The sequence below is a fragment of the Colius striatus genome, chromosome 4 (genome assembly GCF_028858725.1).
Source record: "Colius striatus isolate bColStr4 chromosome 4, bColStr4.1.hap1, whole genome shotgun sequence".
NCBI classification, from domain to species: Eukaryota; Metazoa; Chordata; class Aves; order Coliiformes; family Coliidae; genus Colius; species Colius striatus.
The window spans coordinates 5,684,366-5,701,935 of NC_084762.1; the positions used below are offsets into that span (position 1 = coordinate 5,684,366).

At 43.9% G+C, this 17,570-nt stretch overlaps 1 protein-coding gene across 18 annotated transcripts in view; it reads left to right on the top strand.

The window, feature by feature from the left end:
• Positions 1-17,570, top strand: part of ATXN1 (ataxin 1) — a 351,766-nt gene that overhangs the window by 269,889 nt on the left and 64,307 nt on the right. For all 18 annotated transcript variants that reach the window (XM_061994524.1, XM_061994533.1, XM_061994525.1 and 15 more), the window contains one exon: positions 73-196. The gene's annotated coding sequence lies outside the window, so the exon portion shown is untranslated. The remainder of the gene's footprint in view (positions 1-72; positions 197-17,570) is intronic.

The following is a 17,570-nucleotide window of genomic DNA, read 5'->3' on the forward strand; positions in this document are numbered from 1 at the left end:
AACAGCTCTATGCATTTCCCTCTTTTTATTCCTTGCTTTCCTTTCTTATTTTGTTTTGCTTTTCTTTTGCAGCTCTGTCTTACTTTATCTGAAAGAGGAACGCCAGTGAGAACCCGTGAGCAACCCGGCAGTTTCTGAAAAATCTTCATGCTAAAGGAAAATCCAGAGCTCCCTGAAGAAGAACATAGTGAATGTTGTGAGTACCTAGCAGTGATAACATGTACTTGCAATTCTGTCTTTTGGGGTGTGGCGTAAGTGCCATGGTGTTTGCTCCCATCCCTGTGAAGGTACCGAGCATCTTTGTGCTCTGCTGAAACCAAAGCCGCATGTGTTTGGGTTGGGCTGCAGAGCCAGGCTTGAATTTCTCTCCCTCTTTTCCTTTCTTTTAATGTCTTCAAGGGCAGAACAGTGTTGTCCAAGAAAAGGTGCGAGGTTTCTTTTCCTTGGGCTGCTACAGTTCTTTAACACATCACCAACATTTTGTAGTGAAGTGTGCAAGCCTGCACTGGAAGGCCTCGTGACTTGTAGCCTAACGAGAAGGGAAAACACAATGCATAACAGCTCAGCAATCTACAAGTCACTTGCAGGATGTTATACATGCTCATACAGTGCTTGAAATGATTTAGCCACTTTCAAATTAGAGGAAGGCAAATGTGGTTATTTGCTCCTGGTATCCTGAACTCTATTGCTTGGATCATTTTGTTATATGCTTCTCCCTGAGGTTTGTGTTCTGTTCATGGGAACTGGAGTAGCACGCCGTTCAGAGGGAAACACAGTCTCACAACTTAAGACTGTGGTGTAGCTGCAGCATTTCATAAAAGAAACTTCCTGTGAGTGATGGCTAAAGGGAAGGCATAAATATGGTTCTATGATTCCTGTGTCCATTGCTTTTCTTATGAAGCCAACTGCTTTTCTGGGTTGAAATGGGCAAATGTGTAGATCGAATGTAAACATCCTCACAAACAGAGGAAAACAAGAATTCTCTGCCTGCCAGATTGGAGAACAATCCTTATTTTGTCTTAAGAAGGAGCCTCAGGGATTTCAAAATAAGGTAAGTTAGTATTTAAATCTTTATGGCTCAAAATATGCAGTGGTCTTTCAAGATGTTAATAGTGATAAAACAGCGGCTGATGCCTTCAGTTTGAGCAGATTAAGTTTTGCACTTTCCATAAATTTAGTAAATATGAATATATTTTGTGGTTGTTGGACATGCCTTCTAGTTCCCTGAAAGCTGTGTGCCCTCCTTTGCTCTGCTTTTCCCTTTGTGTTCTGGCTTTGAGAAACAGATTGAGACAGTCTTAAGCAGTGTTGCTTTCCCAAGAGCGACTTGCAAAGGAAATGACAGAAGACACAGAAAAATCTTCATCACCTCTCTCTTTTCCTGCGTGCTTTGATCTATAGTGAAATAGTTAACAAAGCTGACATTTGGAATGGTTAGTTAGTAGTACCACTAAGCTGCCAAGTTAGTAACTCATTAAGATGAGTAAGGGGCCTCTGAGACCTGGAGCTTCTCACTGTCTGTGTATCCAAGCAGACGTGGCTGTATCAGCTTATTCCCACACTTTGAAAAACTTGTTTGAAACCACAAGGGCTTACTTTGCTCGCTGACATCCTAAAGCCTTAAATAATAATAATAATAATAATAAATTGTCCTAGCATGCAAAGCTGTTGGGATAACAGGGGATGTTTGTTCAAGATGTTGCAATCAGCGGAGGTGATTGCAACAGCAACACTACCTCATGCCGAGAAGAGTGGTTCCCTGGGTCCTCTTAAGGTATATGGTGTGTCAGATAAGCCCCATGAACTGTATGGGAGAGGCAGGCAATCATCAGCCAGTAGAGATGCTGTCCTGTGGTTTAAAATGAGCCTACTTTTAGGTGCAGCCAGGTGGTCTGCTGTTGAGGTGCCAAAACTCCAAGCTACACTCGGGAAGCCTGGGCTTGTGCAGAAAAAAAAGCAGCACTCTTCTCCCCTACTACAGATGGAAAAAGAGTGGTCTTGAGGATGGCTCTCACCCTAGCATCCAGGACTGGTTTCATTTGAGGAGTCATTCATTAGGTGATGGAGAGCTCTTGAGATGTTGCTTGAGAGCATATTTTGTCATGTGGCTTCTGCTTGGATGACAGTGCTGCAAGAAGGAAGCGGTTGGCCAGGCTCCTCCCCTCCCTTCTCTCCTGTCAGGGAGACAAGAATACCAGAGGTGAGGAAGGATGATGTTTCTGCTGAAAGGAAATGCTGGCATGCAGTGATTTTACTGAAAAATAGCACTCTCCCTTTCCTGAGTGTTTGCAGGGCGTTGTCATGTTAAGATGTACAGAAAGCTATCAGACCTTTCTCATTGTGAGCAGTAGCTGTTCTCATCCCTTCCACCGCCTCCTCCTGCCACCCAGGCAAATTTCAGGAGGAGGGGGATGTGAGGAGGGAGGGGGACAACAAATTGAGTGTCTTGTATCCACCTAGAAACTGCCTGTTTACTAAACAGTACAAATTTCTCACTTCCTTTCTCCCGCTCTCCTCGTTCGGATGAAGCACATTTCTGGAATAGCAGAGCTTGTACAAATCAAGTCCATATTTCTCTTTTGCAGAGAGAAAAAGGGATGTCAGGAGGAATCATTAAGGGGGAACGATTCTTTCACTTAGTGAGGGCTAAAACCAAAGTGAGGCGAGGCTCTTTTGCTCTCACAGGAAGGTACCTTGTGAATTCCAGCATACAGCTTCCTAATTTTCTGGTGGGATTTCGGTATCCTGAGGCTTGAGGGTGGTTTTTTTTCCATCCTGCAAACATATGCTACAGCTTTTTTGGAGTGCTAGCCACACAAGCACAAACACATTCTGACAGGAGCAATGAATAAACTCTTCGTGTTCCTCACTCACAGGCATTTCTTCACTTCTTGGGGTTTTTTTTTTTAACACTTAAGCGAAAACCTCTGGCACGCTTTGTGGGAAATGCAACATAAATCTCTAAATCCAGTATGTGTCAATAACTGAAATGCCTTCAGTTGATCTCATATCTATAGCTGTTATTTTGAGCAAACTGCAGATGGCAGGATAGTAAACACCCCCTCTCCTCGCTCCGACGGGCTTCCCGTACCCGCCTTCCGTGGGAAGCAGCTGCTGTACGGGCTGACCCCCCAGGAGAGAGTCCTGGGGACAAGGCTTAGCCCTCATCCCATCCCATTCGTTAGCTGCTGCCTCATTTCTGCACTGCTTGGCTCTCTTTGCTCCCTTCACCCTGGACCCGTCTTGCCCGTACTCCTCCTCTGGCTGCCGCCTGTTTTTCCTGGCCCCCGGAGCTGCGTCAAGACTGGGAGCGACAGCTCCTGGAGCTGATGTCAGTGCCGCTTCCTGAGCTGCCTGGCCGGGCTGGCGGCAGCCCGGGAACACCCTCTCCCCAGAGCATCACCTCCTCTGCCTGCCTTCCCTGCCGCTGTGGCAGTCCCTGGGAGAGGAGGCAGACACAAGTGATGACAACTGAACATCCATGGACCTTTTACAGCGATTTTTCTGCCGTCTCCCACGCCTTGAACCTCAACACTGGGTTTGTGGCACGGTAGGAAGCAATGCCTGTTGCCTAGATGTCTGTTTAACCAGCGATGAGCTGTGCACACCTTGGGAGAGCAACGTGAAGCTTTGACACACGCAGCCTTAATGTTTCTGAAGGTCTTTGCTTTTGAACTGCTCTTGTGTCCGTATTCTAAACCACCTCATGGTTTGCTACGGAAATTACCAGGCGGCTGACAAAAGAGAAAGCTGCGTGTGTCCATTGTGCCAAACAACTGCCCAGTGCATGCCACTTGGTATATATAGGGAGAGGAGGAAAAAGGGAAGAATCACTGTCATTTGAGAAATGTCTCTCAGAAATGGCAGTAATTTATTCCCAGGCATTATTCTTCATTAAGAACTACAGACAGCTGCAGCTTCCCTTTAAATAGAAATTGCACTCTGTAGGCATGCTATACATAGGGCTTCAGGTTTCTGACATTTCTCTGCCAAAAATCAGAAGTATTTCTCACCAAATAAATGCTTATTCAGAAAGTCTTATTTCCTGGCTTTTATTTCACATCACATGCTTCCACTGGCCAGGCAAGAACAGCTCAAGGCTGACATTTGGAAGAGGAAGTTGAGACGGTTTGGGTCTCTTGCAGGGCTTGAAAAACGAGTCTCTCACCATGACTCTGGGCCTTTGTTTCAGCAGTTTGTTTTAACTGATGGACGTTACTTAAGAATGGACATATCTGCTGGATCCATACTTTCCATCCAATATCCAGCCCCTACCGCTCCAGGAGATGACTTTGCTGTTACAGCAGCCCCAGTTGGTTGCCTTTTGTAATCTGTGGTGATGCCATTCCTGTCAAATACAAGATATCTTCATCCTCCCTGTCTTCCCCTAGTTCTCCCCGCACCCTTGAGTTTATGGCTTACAGTATGCAATCTGTGGATTAACACAAGTTTTAGTTAGGTCATTCCTTACTCCTGCTTTCTTCTTGGCCGATACAGCTTCCAGAGAACTGAGAAGTTGTAATTTCTTCAGGGCTAAACTCCAAGTCTTTGATAGGCAGGCACGATGCCTGGGGCCACTGCATGTTGCTACCGGTTGTCAGCTTTGTGAAACTTAGCCTGCAAAGCAAAGAAATCTGGGCACAAAGATTGTTCTCTTCTCTTACTGCGGCAAGCTGTAGTTTCCCAGTCTGTTTTGCCTTCCCTTCATTGTCTTCCAAGCAAATGGCTGTAAGATTACGACTCCCATGTTTGGACTGAGAACAGCTTTTTGCCTGAGCAAACAGATTTCTCTTTGGCAGTCGCTTTAACTGCTGCCCCAGCTTTTTGCTGTCAGCTTTGTTTCACAAGTTGGCGTTAGAGAGAAGTCCAGGCAGCACTAGTGCGTTGGAGCGAGTAAAAGCAGCAAGGAGGGCAGGTGAATGTGTCTGTTAATGATTACAATACCAGGGTGGTTGTGGTGTTGCCTGTGAGAGGAAAACATCTCCTGTAGTTCAGCAGTGTAGCTTGTGAGTGTCCTTATTTATAACTTGGTGCTGTCAACTGGAGAAACTTCGGGTCCTTGCTTACGGCACTCTTTGGTCCAAGAGACTTCCAGTGAAACCAAGCAGCAGCATTGGGAGACAAGCCCAGCACTCAGAGGTTGATAGCGTGGTGTGAAAACTGCTCTAGTATTTGCAAGTTGTGTCAAGGGTGAAGCTGACCAAAGCACAAGTGTCCTGTGCCTGTGAGAATGTTTCTTCTGCCTCTCTTCTGTGTCACTGTTGCTTTGTTGTGCTGCTGTCACAGTGAGCATGCATCACTGGTGAGCTAGTTTGCTGCACCCATGATGACCCTAACGGTACCTAGCAGCCTGCCCATGCTTCTCTCAGAGCTGATAATGTCGATGGCAGCAGCAGCAGCACAAGAATATAAATTAGGCTCTCCTGGAGAAGAGAGGTTTTTTTTCCATTTTCTGTTTGGAGTGTGCATTCAAAAGGAAAGGCTGCTGCTATGGTAGGTTAGTCAAAAAGGATCACAGGCTCTCTGTAGCAGGATACTGTTCTGAACAACTTGTTCATTCATATGTATTCCTGGTCTGTTTGCAGCCTGCCAGGCGTGTTGACCCTGCATGCTTACATTGAGAAGGAATAGTAGATACTCTGAGACACACTGGCAGTATTGATGCTATCAGTGTTCCTTCTCAGCGAGGTTTATGTTTCTGGTTCTTAATTGGCTTTGGCGTTTCCAGCTGCAGATACTGATGAATGCTGCAGAGGCACTTGGTGGCGCGAAGGTCAAGAGGAAGAAGATAAAGAAGTTTCCAGGATTGCCCTTAGCTCCTTTTCCTGTTGAGATATCAGAACTAGAGAGATGCTAAGGACACCTGAGAGGCTGTAGTCTTTTATTTATTTCTAATGGGTTTTCCTGGCAGCTCTTTAAGTAACAGGAAAGCACTCTCCACTCTGGCAAATCAAGTTTACTGCACTAGTGCAAGTTACTACAGAATTATTGGACTAGTAATAGAAGAAATCTGTTTGAGGAATGAAGAGAGGAACATTGTTTGTGGCTTTCTGTGCCAGGTAACCTTCAGTCTGAATTGGGGTGGTGATTTATAAATTCCCTGGACTGTAGTGAATGCTGCTAAAGCATTGCAAAAGCTGTGCCAGCTGAAAGGTGCTGGGCAAAATGTGGTTTTGCTTCCCTGATGGGTGGACTGCAGAGGTTCCTTGCCGTTGATGAAGAGGTGTCTGCAATGGAGGCAGCGGGCAAATTATGCTGTTTGATTTGGTGTTGATTTGGCAAATCAAACCTCCCTCCTCAACAACTTCATTTAGCATTTCTGATGCCAATAGTTCACAAAAAGAATCCTTGGGTAACATGAACTTCTGGTGAAGTAAAAGTGAGTTTGACACTCCGGGTGGAGCAACAGGAAGAGCACTGGAGGAGCTGACACTCTTCATGTTCACAGTTAAGGTGTTTTGGGTCTATTTGACATTTTTTGAAGGGAGTGTTGTTTGTTTTCTTGTAAAACTCTGCACTGCAAGCAACTTTGTTAAAGAATCATTTTGGGGAGTGATGTGTGAGGCAAAAGAATGTCTCTTTGTCAATCAGACTGTGTCACATACTGCTGCTGTTTGAGGCAGGAAACTCCTCACAACTTGTTTCTGAGTGTCTGTTAGATCCACAGTGAGAGTTATCAGGGTTCTTTTTTACTCTACTGTATCCATTAAAATGTTTGTATAACTACCTTTATTCAACCTGAGGGATAGCCTGCAAAGTGATCAAGGAGATATGAGTACAAGCCCTTCCTTCTTGTTATCATTGACCAGTCAGACCAGTTCAATTGAAAGGGCCTGGCTTGGTGAGTAGTTCTTACTAATGACATTTGTAGAAAGGGTGAGTGAGCTGCAGAGCTTTATAAGTCTTCATTATAGGGTGAAGTCTCTTCTTAAATTAAATGAAGCAGGCAGTCTTCATTAGCTTCGGGATTTCTTCTTGTTATTATTACTCTAATGTAATTATCACTTTTCTTCAGTCAGCCTTCTGCTTGCCTGCTTACAAATAAACTCTTTCCATCTGGAGAGTATTTTGAGACGGGGAAGGTACAGTGAAATAGTGAAACTGTTGTTAGCATAGTGTTCTTCCTCTCCTCATCAACTACCTAGAATGCTATATAAGGAAACAGAAAAATACATGGCAAACATAATAGGATCCTCCTCTCTCAAAAAAAGATGATGCAAAGGAAGAATAATGAGTTATCTGCCTAAGCACATGCAATGTGAGAAAGTATCATACGTGGATCTGTGAGACCCCCTGCAGTCCTTCACTTCAAAAAAGCAACATTAAGAACTGAGGAGTCGCCCCACTCTGCTCTCAGATGACAAAACACGTTGCTTCAGCAGTAAGTAGTTCTTGGGCATAATGAAATACCTGCTGACTGCAGGGAGCAGGAAAGGCTCAGTCACGATGGGTACATCTATCTGTGCATCCGAGCCCTGTGCAGAGATTCCCAAGCTGACAGGGTGCTTTGCTCAGACTAATTAGCCCCGCTTCTCCCTTTACATCTCCTCTGATTATGCAAATTAGACTGAGCAGGGTGCTGCCTGACACTGGTGAGAGTCAAACAAGTGTGTCTGTACAGCTTTGCCCTGCAGTGTGCTCTATAAATGTCTGAGCCTGCTCAGCACAAGCCCACGAATCTGTGCTGTGTAGCTGGTGCAGCACAGGTGTTTCCTGGAGTTTTAGTGCTATCAAAAATCACTCATCTTTGGGTGGCTTCCTGGGACTACCGTAAAGTTATTAAGCATCAGAACTGCCCATAGCATCCCTGCTCAGAAAGCACAAATGAGGTGTGTGAGAGGACAGAAATACTTGGGCAGACAATCAGAAATGGCGAGTTTGAGGAATAAAAGTGTGGAGGACTTGGACTTTCGGCATTTCATCCTATGTATGTGCACAGGGCTGGCAGAAAAATGAGTTGGCAGGTTGAATTAGATTGTGAAACCTCACTAATTAGCTGTGCATTCCCTGCTCCACCTCTCCCTTCTTCTTCTTTCCCAAGTGGGATTCTTGCGGAATGAAATGAGTGCAGGGATGCATGACTTCCATATTTTTGTGTTATAACATTCAAGTCTGGCTTGTAACCATTGCAATGTAGGCAAGTTTGCTCTCAAATATTGTTTCCAAAATGTTGAGTGAGTTTCCAAAATGTTGAGTGAGAAGACAGTTTTTAGAAGAAACAAACAAAGAAATCCCCAACAACCCCAGAATGACAACAAATAAAACTCTTTTTGCTCATTATAGTAGAAATGGCTTTTTACACTCCTGACTGTTCTTCCACTGACTGGCACCTTCCAGAGAAATGCGTTTGTGTGCATATGTGTACACACACATACACACATGCCTATCTATATATACATTGATCTTAGGGAGCCTGGGAATGTAAAAGCAAGTGCAAAAACGTATGCTGGTTTTGGCAAGTGGTTTGTTTTAATTGTACAGTTTCCTGATTCTCTCCATTTAAAAGGTGCGTTGATGTTCCGCGCGTGACGCCTGAAGTGTGGTGGTTAGATCTCTTGTCAAAAGATGGATGTCCATGTTGTCATTCCATATTGCAAGCTAGCACTCCTCAAAATATCCCATCAAGCCACTACCATGAATAAATAGCTGTGTTGTATTATTTTCAGGAGCAGCAGTTTCCAAGACAGTACGATCACAACCATTAAGAGAGGAGAAAGCGTTTTGAAAGAGTAGAAGGAGCTTTGTTGACTGAAATGGCTAGGTCAGGGCTGAAAAGGAAGAGTTTGCTGTTTTAAAGCATAGCAGACATTTTAGACATTCTTCCTGGGATGCTTCACGCACGCAGTTGTGTGAAAGAGTGATAAGGGAATGTGCAATTGCAGCCCTCTTAAAGTGCCCGAACTTGGCACGTTCTGTGGTAATGTAAAATAGTAATAACTATAAATCTCGTGTTCTGGAATTCCTGGGTCTGCTTATTAGCAGAGCTGTGTGTAAATACTGGCTCAGTGTGTCTAGTACTAGAAGGATGTGTTTTGTTCTTGGGAAGGGATGTGTGCTGGCTCTGCACCCCCAAGGCATGTATAAGACAGGCTAGATTCTGGCTGAGCCATACTCTGCATTTTCTAGAGACATCTGTTTTGGATAAAGCACAGATGATAACAATATGTAGATAATTTGTCACTGTAATGCAGGTATTTCATCAGTTTTAAATTATAACTGTTAGTCACTGGTTTCAGTCAAAGTGCCTGACCAAGAACACCTGAACAGGACAACGCAATCAGAGCTGTGGATTTAATGTTGCTCATTGCTCAGACTGGGACTGGCAGTTTCCATTTCACTGCCAGATCTGCACCCATTAAGTGCATAAAAAAATGGTTTGAAAGAGCAGGAGGAGCTTTATTTGCTGAAATGACTGCACTGGCATTGAAAGGGGAGAGAGGCACTAGTGCTGGACTGCTGGTATCAGGCAAGGAACCCCAGCATTTGCACCCTATGGGCCCCATAGGTCTATAGTAGCTGTTTTTTCTGTTACAAACTTAAGCCCTGAGCCTGCTTGTTGACCTCTACGTGCTCTTAAGGCTGCCTGGTGTGTCCTGGCTGGAGCCTCAAAGCAATAGGGAATGGTGTTTATCTGTGGTCGGAGGGAAACCACCGTGCCAACACGAAGCCTGTTGTCCAGTGAGACCGGTGCTAAAGGTAACGTGTGAAGCAGCTGTGATTGCTTCTTCAAGAAGGCAAATGGAAGCAGGATAAGTGGTCCTTAATTAAGTTATGGTTGGCATTTTGAGGCTTATGGCTTAATGTATTTAAGCTCAGTGAAGGCATTTCTTGTAAACATTCCTTTAAGAATCCAAGACATTGAAGAGAGCAAAGCAAACTATCTGACTGTGTATAGGAAAGATTTGTCTTATTAAAGCATCTCTTTTTGGTTCTGTGGGAGGTTTTTTTGTGTTGGTGAAGATGGTGTGGGGGACGAGGAGTTGCAGATTGATTGTTTGTCTGTAAACTGTCTTCCTGGAACGGAGACCGTAGGAGGGTTTCTTATGGCTCTTAGTCAGACCAGTGCCTTATCTAAACAGTATTTGACCCTCGAAGATGCTACACATCCAGCCCAGCTGCCTGATCTGAGTGGATGGTGTGGCCATGCTTGCAGCAGAGTGAGAGGAGCGCTCATTTGGGGAATCATTCCAACATATCAAACCACTGTGTTCTTGAAAGTCTTTCTGATAGTGTCCTTTCACTTGGTTTATTTTAATGTAGTTCAAAGGTGTACCAGGAGGGAGAATTTGATAACTCGATGAAAGAAGTCACAAAATGAGGGCAGTGCTGTGTCCTGACATCACCACATGGTACTCTTTTTGATACGGCATTAATATGCAACAACTTAGTGGTAGCGAAGAGCAGAAGCTCAAAACAAACACAGCAAAAAACTTTGATCTCGGGCAGTGTTTGTCACTACAAATGTAATTATCTGTGTGGACCATCAGTCTTGAGACTGTGTGGGAGAGCCTGTGGTATCCAGTCTGAGGCATTTCTGCCCCGCTGATGTGGAACAGGCTGACAGCAGGTAGGAGACTGATGGTGGAGGTCAAGTCTTGCTGGGCTCATTACTTGCCTTCTGGTTTATGGTGTAGCAGGGGAGGAATCCTATCTTTGATCTTTACCTGAAAACAATAAGAAAGGAGGACATACAGAGAAGGATATGCAATTAGAGAAATAAAATGGCACTGTGCGCTGCTCTTTTGTACCATTTCTTGCTATAAAGAGTAAATTCAATAATTCCTGTCTCCTTATTTTCTAATTTTTTTTAGATTCAACTTAGAACAATAGGAACATTCTTCCCTTTGCAAGAAGTAATTCTGATACGCACAAATTGAAACCTACGGGATTAGTCAAAGGAAATTGCATTGTTTTAGTAAATAAGCAATCATTTCAGTGATTCCTGACTGATTACTTTATCCTTTCTCATGTGAAAGGAACAAAGGAAAATGGTAAAAGTTTAGCCTCCACAAGGTGTGGACAAACAATGTTAATAAGCAGAGTAGATTTGAAGTGTGGTGGAAGCATTATAGGTTTCTTAGAGTGAATCTCCCAGGAGGTTGAGAAGGCTCTTGATCAGAAAGCTGGGTTCAGATCCCACCTTCCCCCTTGTTCAAATTTCTTTGAGTTTCTGTTTTGATTCTGGCTTCTGTGGTGTGTGCTGGTTGCAGTCAGTCTTGTCCTATGCTGCTTTTACATGAAAAGCATCTACAAAGCCCAGTGTACAGAACCTGATAGAGGCAGATGTTGCCTCTTGGAAGGAGAATTGCATTTCTTGGTTTATATTGTACCTTGAAAATTCATCCCTTTCCTCCCTGTCTGCAAAGAAACTAGCTGGTGTTTAGATATTCACATATTAACTCTTTTTTTCATGCAGCCTGTGGTTTGGGATGGCTCCACTAGTAGAGCTCTGACTTGCAATCAGGAGACATAGTGGCAGAGCCAGAATGAAAAGCTATCTGATGGGTGACTTGAGGCGTGTCATGACCAGCCAATGCTGCAGCCACAAAATGGAGATAATAATACTGATATCACTCCTTGGGAAAGCATTATGAAATGTTTTCATGAGTATTTCTGCTCCAGAGCCTGGGTGTTTTTAGCCTGGATTCCAAGGAAGTGAGGTGTGTGTGGTGGTGGTGGTGATGATTTCTGTCTGCTTGTCCATCCCCATCCTTCCCCTCCCATAACACCGAATGTCTTGGCTAACTCCCACCAAATCCAGCAGGAAGTGTAAGTCTCAAAGACAATCACATTCCTACAATTTATTTTGTTGTTGCTAAACTCAGCAGGCAGGGGAGGTGAAAGGAATGAGGGAGTGCTGACACCAAGGGGAAAGAGACGGCCAAGCTCTGCCCTTGCGAAGTCTCTTTGGCCGTGGCCAGCAGCGAGCTCCACTGCCGCATCCAGCAGTCCGTGGCAGCCCTGGCCCAGTTGCCAGGCCAGCGTGGCAGGATGTGGAGCAAGGCTGGGCTGTTGCAGGATGCCAGGGGGAAGATGGTACAGCAGCAGGTGGGATGGCAGAGACAGAGAGCATGTATCCTCTCTCTGTTCTTCAGCAGACTGGGATGTGTTAGTAGGACTGCAACAGAATTTTCTGTTAGAAATCCTAATAGTGCTTTGGTTTCTGGCCGCTCTGAGTATAGCTCCCTGGTGTTCCTGGGATGTTCTTACTCCTGAGCAGAACTGGATTCCTCTGCTGCAAGGAGCTCTGTGTTTTTCCCAGCATATTATGCAAAGCTCTTGTGCTCTTTCACCTCCACACTCTTCACGTGTTACTTTTGCAGTAAATGTAAATTTATAGCAGCCTTCTTTCCCTGGAACTGTGGGACTTCTCCCCATGTACCCCAAGTGGAAGAGACATCCCATTCTCATGAAGAAGTTCTCTCTTTGTCTTCATTTAAAGACTGTCAGGCCCTGTTTTCAATGACTGCTGAGTTTCTCCCTTGCATAGCTCTGTGCCTCCAGAGCACTGGCCTTTTTCTGCGCAGACCTCTCACTTAGCATAGCTTTATGGTGTTGTATTGCTCTTCTGTACATTAAAGGTAGCTTCATGGTAGTAGTAATGATCACAAGGATGCAAATTTATTACCTCGTGTTTAGTAACTCAGTGGAGACACGTGTTTATCTTGTACATTTTAGTGCTGGTTTTATATACTATTGTATATACAATAGATAGGTTGAAAGTTGACTAACCAAGAAAACATCTTCAAGGCTGAAAGAACAAATGTGAAAGATATGCAAGAGTTGCAGTCTGGTTTTTAGCAGTGCTTTGTGTCTGGTGTGCTGACGTACATGGCTGCAGCAGTTAGAGGTCTCGTTTACGCACCCAGATAAAGCCAAGATAGTTTAAAGCAGTCAGATTCATCTTATGTCTTGAAAGAACAAGTTTATACTTTGCAAGAGAGAGGAGATTTGCTTCTTCTTAAATAAAGAAAGGGGGAATATTTATCTAAGCATCCTTTCACTGGGAAGAAGGGACAGGTAAACAAGTCACCATCTGACCACAGACTCTGGGGAATCTGCAAGATAATTAAATGAAGACCAAGACTCTTGAACTGCTTTCAGGTCAGTTGTTTTCAACTAAGTTAGTTTTAGCAGGTTTAAAGTTCAGTTGCTTTGAAATGTAGACGATATGACCAAGAAGAAAAATGACTGGAAAGCGTCAGTCATGGAAAAATACTGTAGCCTAAAGTCAGCTTTGAAGTCTCCAAGTCTTTTTATTGACTTCATAGACTTTACATTAGACCTTCAGTACAGAAAGTCAAGATCAGACTTGCCTCTGAAGTGATTTTTCAGAGATTATTTATATGTGTGATGTGTACTTCTCTGCCATTTAATAGGAGTCTCTCGTATTGAACTGATAATTAGCATTACGGCATTATGTTTGTAGGCCTCAGTCAAAGCCTGTTTTGGGTGGGCATTTGAATACATGAACGGTAATAAAAAGACTCTCCAAACCAAACCAAAGCTGTCATAATGTGAGTGGGTATGTGTGGGTGGAGGAGAATAGAGGTTTTGGAGAGTGTAGGTTGTCTCTCGGATCAACCTACCATTGCAGTCAGTTTGCAGAATGTAGTCTGGGCTGTTGTGCAGTGAATGGACTAACTAGCCCAGGAAAATCACCTCTAAATTCGGGATGAAAAGTCCATCTTTGAATCAAGGAGAAATTGACTACAGTAGATTCAGATCTCTATGAGATGATACTTTTTTGGTTTGTTTCATTTTGTTTTCTGGTACCTCCCAATTGTGTGCATTTTCCTGACAAGACAGGACAATTCCCTGCAACAGAATTTTTTCCCAGTGTCCAGACCTCATGGCTTCTCCCACTTCCCTGTAAGGAGTTGTTAATGTCTTGTATTCAGCCTAATGTTCACTTTTAAAATTTCCCATTTGTTTGCACGAGGCACCATCCGATGTAATTCTGTCTTATTCCTTTATCGTGTTGGACATATCAACAGGGGTAGAAGCAGCAGTACAGCAAATTGTCCGTTCGGTATGTGCTGGGAGGTGCTGTGCACATGGTCTGTCAGGCTCCAAAGGAGAGGGGATGTGCTCTGGAGAGCCACTGAAACTTTTGAGACGTTTAGAATTATCTGAAGCGAAGTGACTGAGGTTTTTTTTGTGCTGGCTGATAGAAGTGGTGTTGCTGCACTTTGAAATTTCTCAAGGCCTCATCTCATCATTCTGCCTTTAATTCCCTTCTGCTGCTCTCAGTTTTTCTTATTTTCCTGTCAAACCTATATGTACTCTCAACACTACATTTTCATCTCTTCCTTTTATTCCCCCAGTAGATGGTGGAGTCACATCCCACATGGCTCTGCCATCTGAAACAACTCCCCTGACTCATATTCCTTTTGAGTTTCAACTTCATCCTTGGCCTCTACATGTTAATCCTCTTTCTAATAAAACAGTCTTACACCCAGAGCCTTCCAGTTCTTCTGTGCTCAGTCTTTCTCCTCAAGACGTGTAGCTTTTGCCACCCTTTGATACAGAAGGTATCTGTGCTTATTATTAGGCAAGGAAGACCTGTTTTAGAGGCATCTAATCACATACTTAAGTCTAATTTCTGTTCAGGACAACACATTAGGGCACATTTACCTTTTTAACACATGAAACACACGGGTTTTTATATTTAAAACTAAAGTCAAACTAAGGCATATTGCACAGTCAGAAAATGGTGAAAGTTTCAACAGAGAAGTAAGATTTCAAATCTGACACTGCATCTCCTTGAGTCTCATCTTGAAAATGTCAAACATCCTTGTAGAATCAAACAAAAACCCAGCAGCCTTGCTTTTCTGTGAGTTGACTCGAAACATTTTCTACTGTACACTGAAATTTTCAGCAGTTGACATAGTATGCAGTTGTTCTTGCTAAATTAAGAAAGTCTCACGCTTTCTTGGATGCCCTGGTAGAACTGCTGAGTTGCAATATTTGCATTAAAAAAAACCTGAGGTTAGTTTATTGAGAGGTTGGACACAATTTGCAGTGCTACTGTTTTTCTCCTCTTGGCTCCCTTAAAGCTTCCAAAATGGGGGAAAATACAGCTAATAGGAGGCTGTGCCCGGGCACCACACAGTCACAGCTTTGTGCAGAGCATGACTTTGGCATCTGGAGCAAAATGCACGTTAGCAACAGTACATTCATTGACATAAATCCCTGTCAGAGCAGTGGAGGAACGCAGCTGTGTGTTTTCTGAGGGTATGAGGGCTGGTTGCGGTCTATCTCAGACTCACTGTGAGATCATGGAAGATGTGCTCAAACTTGTGCTTCAGACTGTAAGCCTTGGGTGTGGGGCTCCACAGATGGATAACCACTCAGCTTTGAAATAAATGTAAGCTCAGTTGCAAGGCTCCTACCCATTTTCCCCCATCCTTTCCCCTTGATTCTTCCTTCCAGGCAGAAGATCTGCCCAGAGAAAACACATAGGAACACACATCCTTCCTAATTCATAAAAAGTGAGGAGGGAGGAACAGTACCTCTCACCAAAATCAGGAAGGAGAAACGCATTCCCATTTGTCCCCGGGGGTAAAGCTGTCCTGATGTGTCTAAGCAGCACCTTGGGAATCCATAGTGCTGCTGAAGAGAGAGACCAGGGAAAGTGCAGTGGAAGTGAAGTGGCCAAGGCTGCTCTTACAGCCCACAAAAGCAAAGCTTCCAATTCATTATGGAAACCTCCATAATTGTGACCCAACTTCGAGCAAATCAGTACAAAGAAGAGAGTAACACCTTAGGGTGCAGAGTGTTTTCATAGGTTTCTCAAGGGTTTTTCTCCTTGTGTTCATTTGGTTTAGGGTTTTTTTTTAACTTGATTTGCTGTCCCTGCCTAAGTATCCAGCTAAAGTTCTTGCATTCCCAACCATCCTCTCCTTGCCCTGGATCACTGGGGAGTGATGCAGTGACTTCTCATTTGTTTCTGGAGTGATGGCACGGGCAGTGTTGTGGCATAGGAACATTTTTGAAGCCTGAGTGTGGGTGCATGATTGTCGGAGTTTTCAGTATAGAATTTGAGCCATGGTGCTTTGTTAATGAGGGGTTTGTCCTCCTGAAGATGATGAAAGCCACTGGAGGTTGTTCCTTGTAAAGCACGGGGATTGCACAGCTAGAAGTGTGTTTGCTAAAGTCCTTTGAAAATGTGTTGCTTTTGTGCCTCGTGGTTTGCTGTCCAGACTCCCATGAATCTCTGCCTTTCTACCTCTTCTTAAATGCTCAGTGGGTGTGAAAAACCTTGTGTGTGGAAGTGGGGATGCTAATGCAAGCAAAAAAGCCAAGATTCATGTGTTCCTTTACCCATTCATCGCAGTTCTTGGAGACTTTTGTGGAAAAATCACCACCTGAGGACCAAATTAAGCCTACTTTGATTAGACTGTGGGGTTAAGTCAACCTGAAGCAGCATTTTTGGGGATTCCTGAGAGGCCTGTTGTCCACAGTGAGAGAGAGGTCTCTTTTTGCTCTGCTTCCCATTCTGCAGAAAGCATATTCCTCACACTAGTGCTGCCATGCTCGTCAGTTCAGCAAATGTTTCCTTGGCATTGCACTTGCTGTTTTTGAACCACAGAATGCTTTTAGGTAAAGTTATCATAATATAAACTGAAAATTGACAGGCTGAATAGTTGTGGTTAGTATGTGCTATAGTGGTGATGACATGGGAAAATATGTTGTTTTTCTCCAGATGACTGTTTGAGGTTAGTTCTAGACCATTTTGTTCATGATGTGCCAGCTAAAATTGTGAGAGCATGACTTTGAAGTAAGCAGGTTAATTTGATTTATGGGGCTTTTTTAAAACCTGATAAAGGCCTGTTGTCAAAGAATGATGATGTTGTTAATTCTGGGATTTTAAAAGAATGGAGACAACCGTTAGAAGGAGTAGAAGGTTAAAAGGACCAAATTCTCCCTTCCAAGAAGTTCATCTCACTGAATAATCTAAGCAAAGGTGTCGCAGTCACGGGACTAGCACGGGAAAAGCGTGGCCTGCAGGGCAAAAAGCTGGCAGGGTTCAGGTGCTTCTTCTTCAGCAGAAAAATGGTAACGTGGAAGGAAGATGGATAGCAGCAATCAAAGCTGGTGTTTTCTGCTGGCAGCACAAACAGTGTTTCATAGATGTGTGTTCATGTACCTTCCTGGTGTTCAGGACCAGAGTGGTGTTTGGATGAGGATGGCAGCTCGGCAGACCCGTGGTGCCATCTTCCTCCCTCCATCCACACACACCAAAAGATGGCATGGTGCTGAGTCAAGCAGGCAGTGCTCTAAAGGACCACAGAAACATCGTCTCTCTTCATAAGACAGAAGCTAGAAAAGCAGGCATTAGACAGGAGGTGGTTTGATGTCTTCATATCTAATCATAAAACCAAAAGTGACTCAAATGTCACTTTCTTCCCAAACTGAAGTCTTTTTGGTGTGGGCTGTCAGCCCGTGTTAGGAGTGATATGCAAAATGCACAGAATTTGTGTGTGGCTAAATGATGGTTTCTTTTTCTTTCATCTGCCTCCATTTGCTTAACACTGCAAGGTTGCAATTGCGTGTAAAGGCTTGAC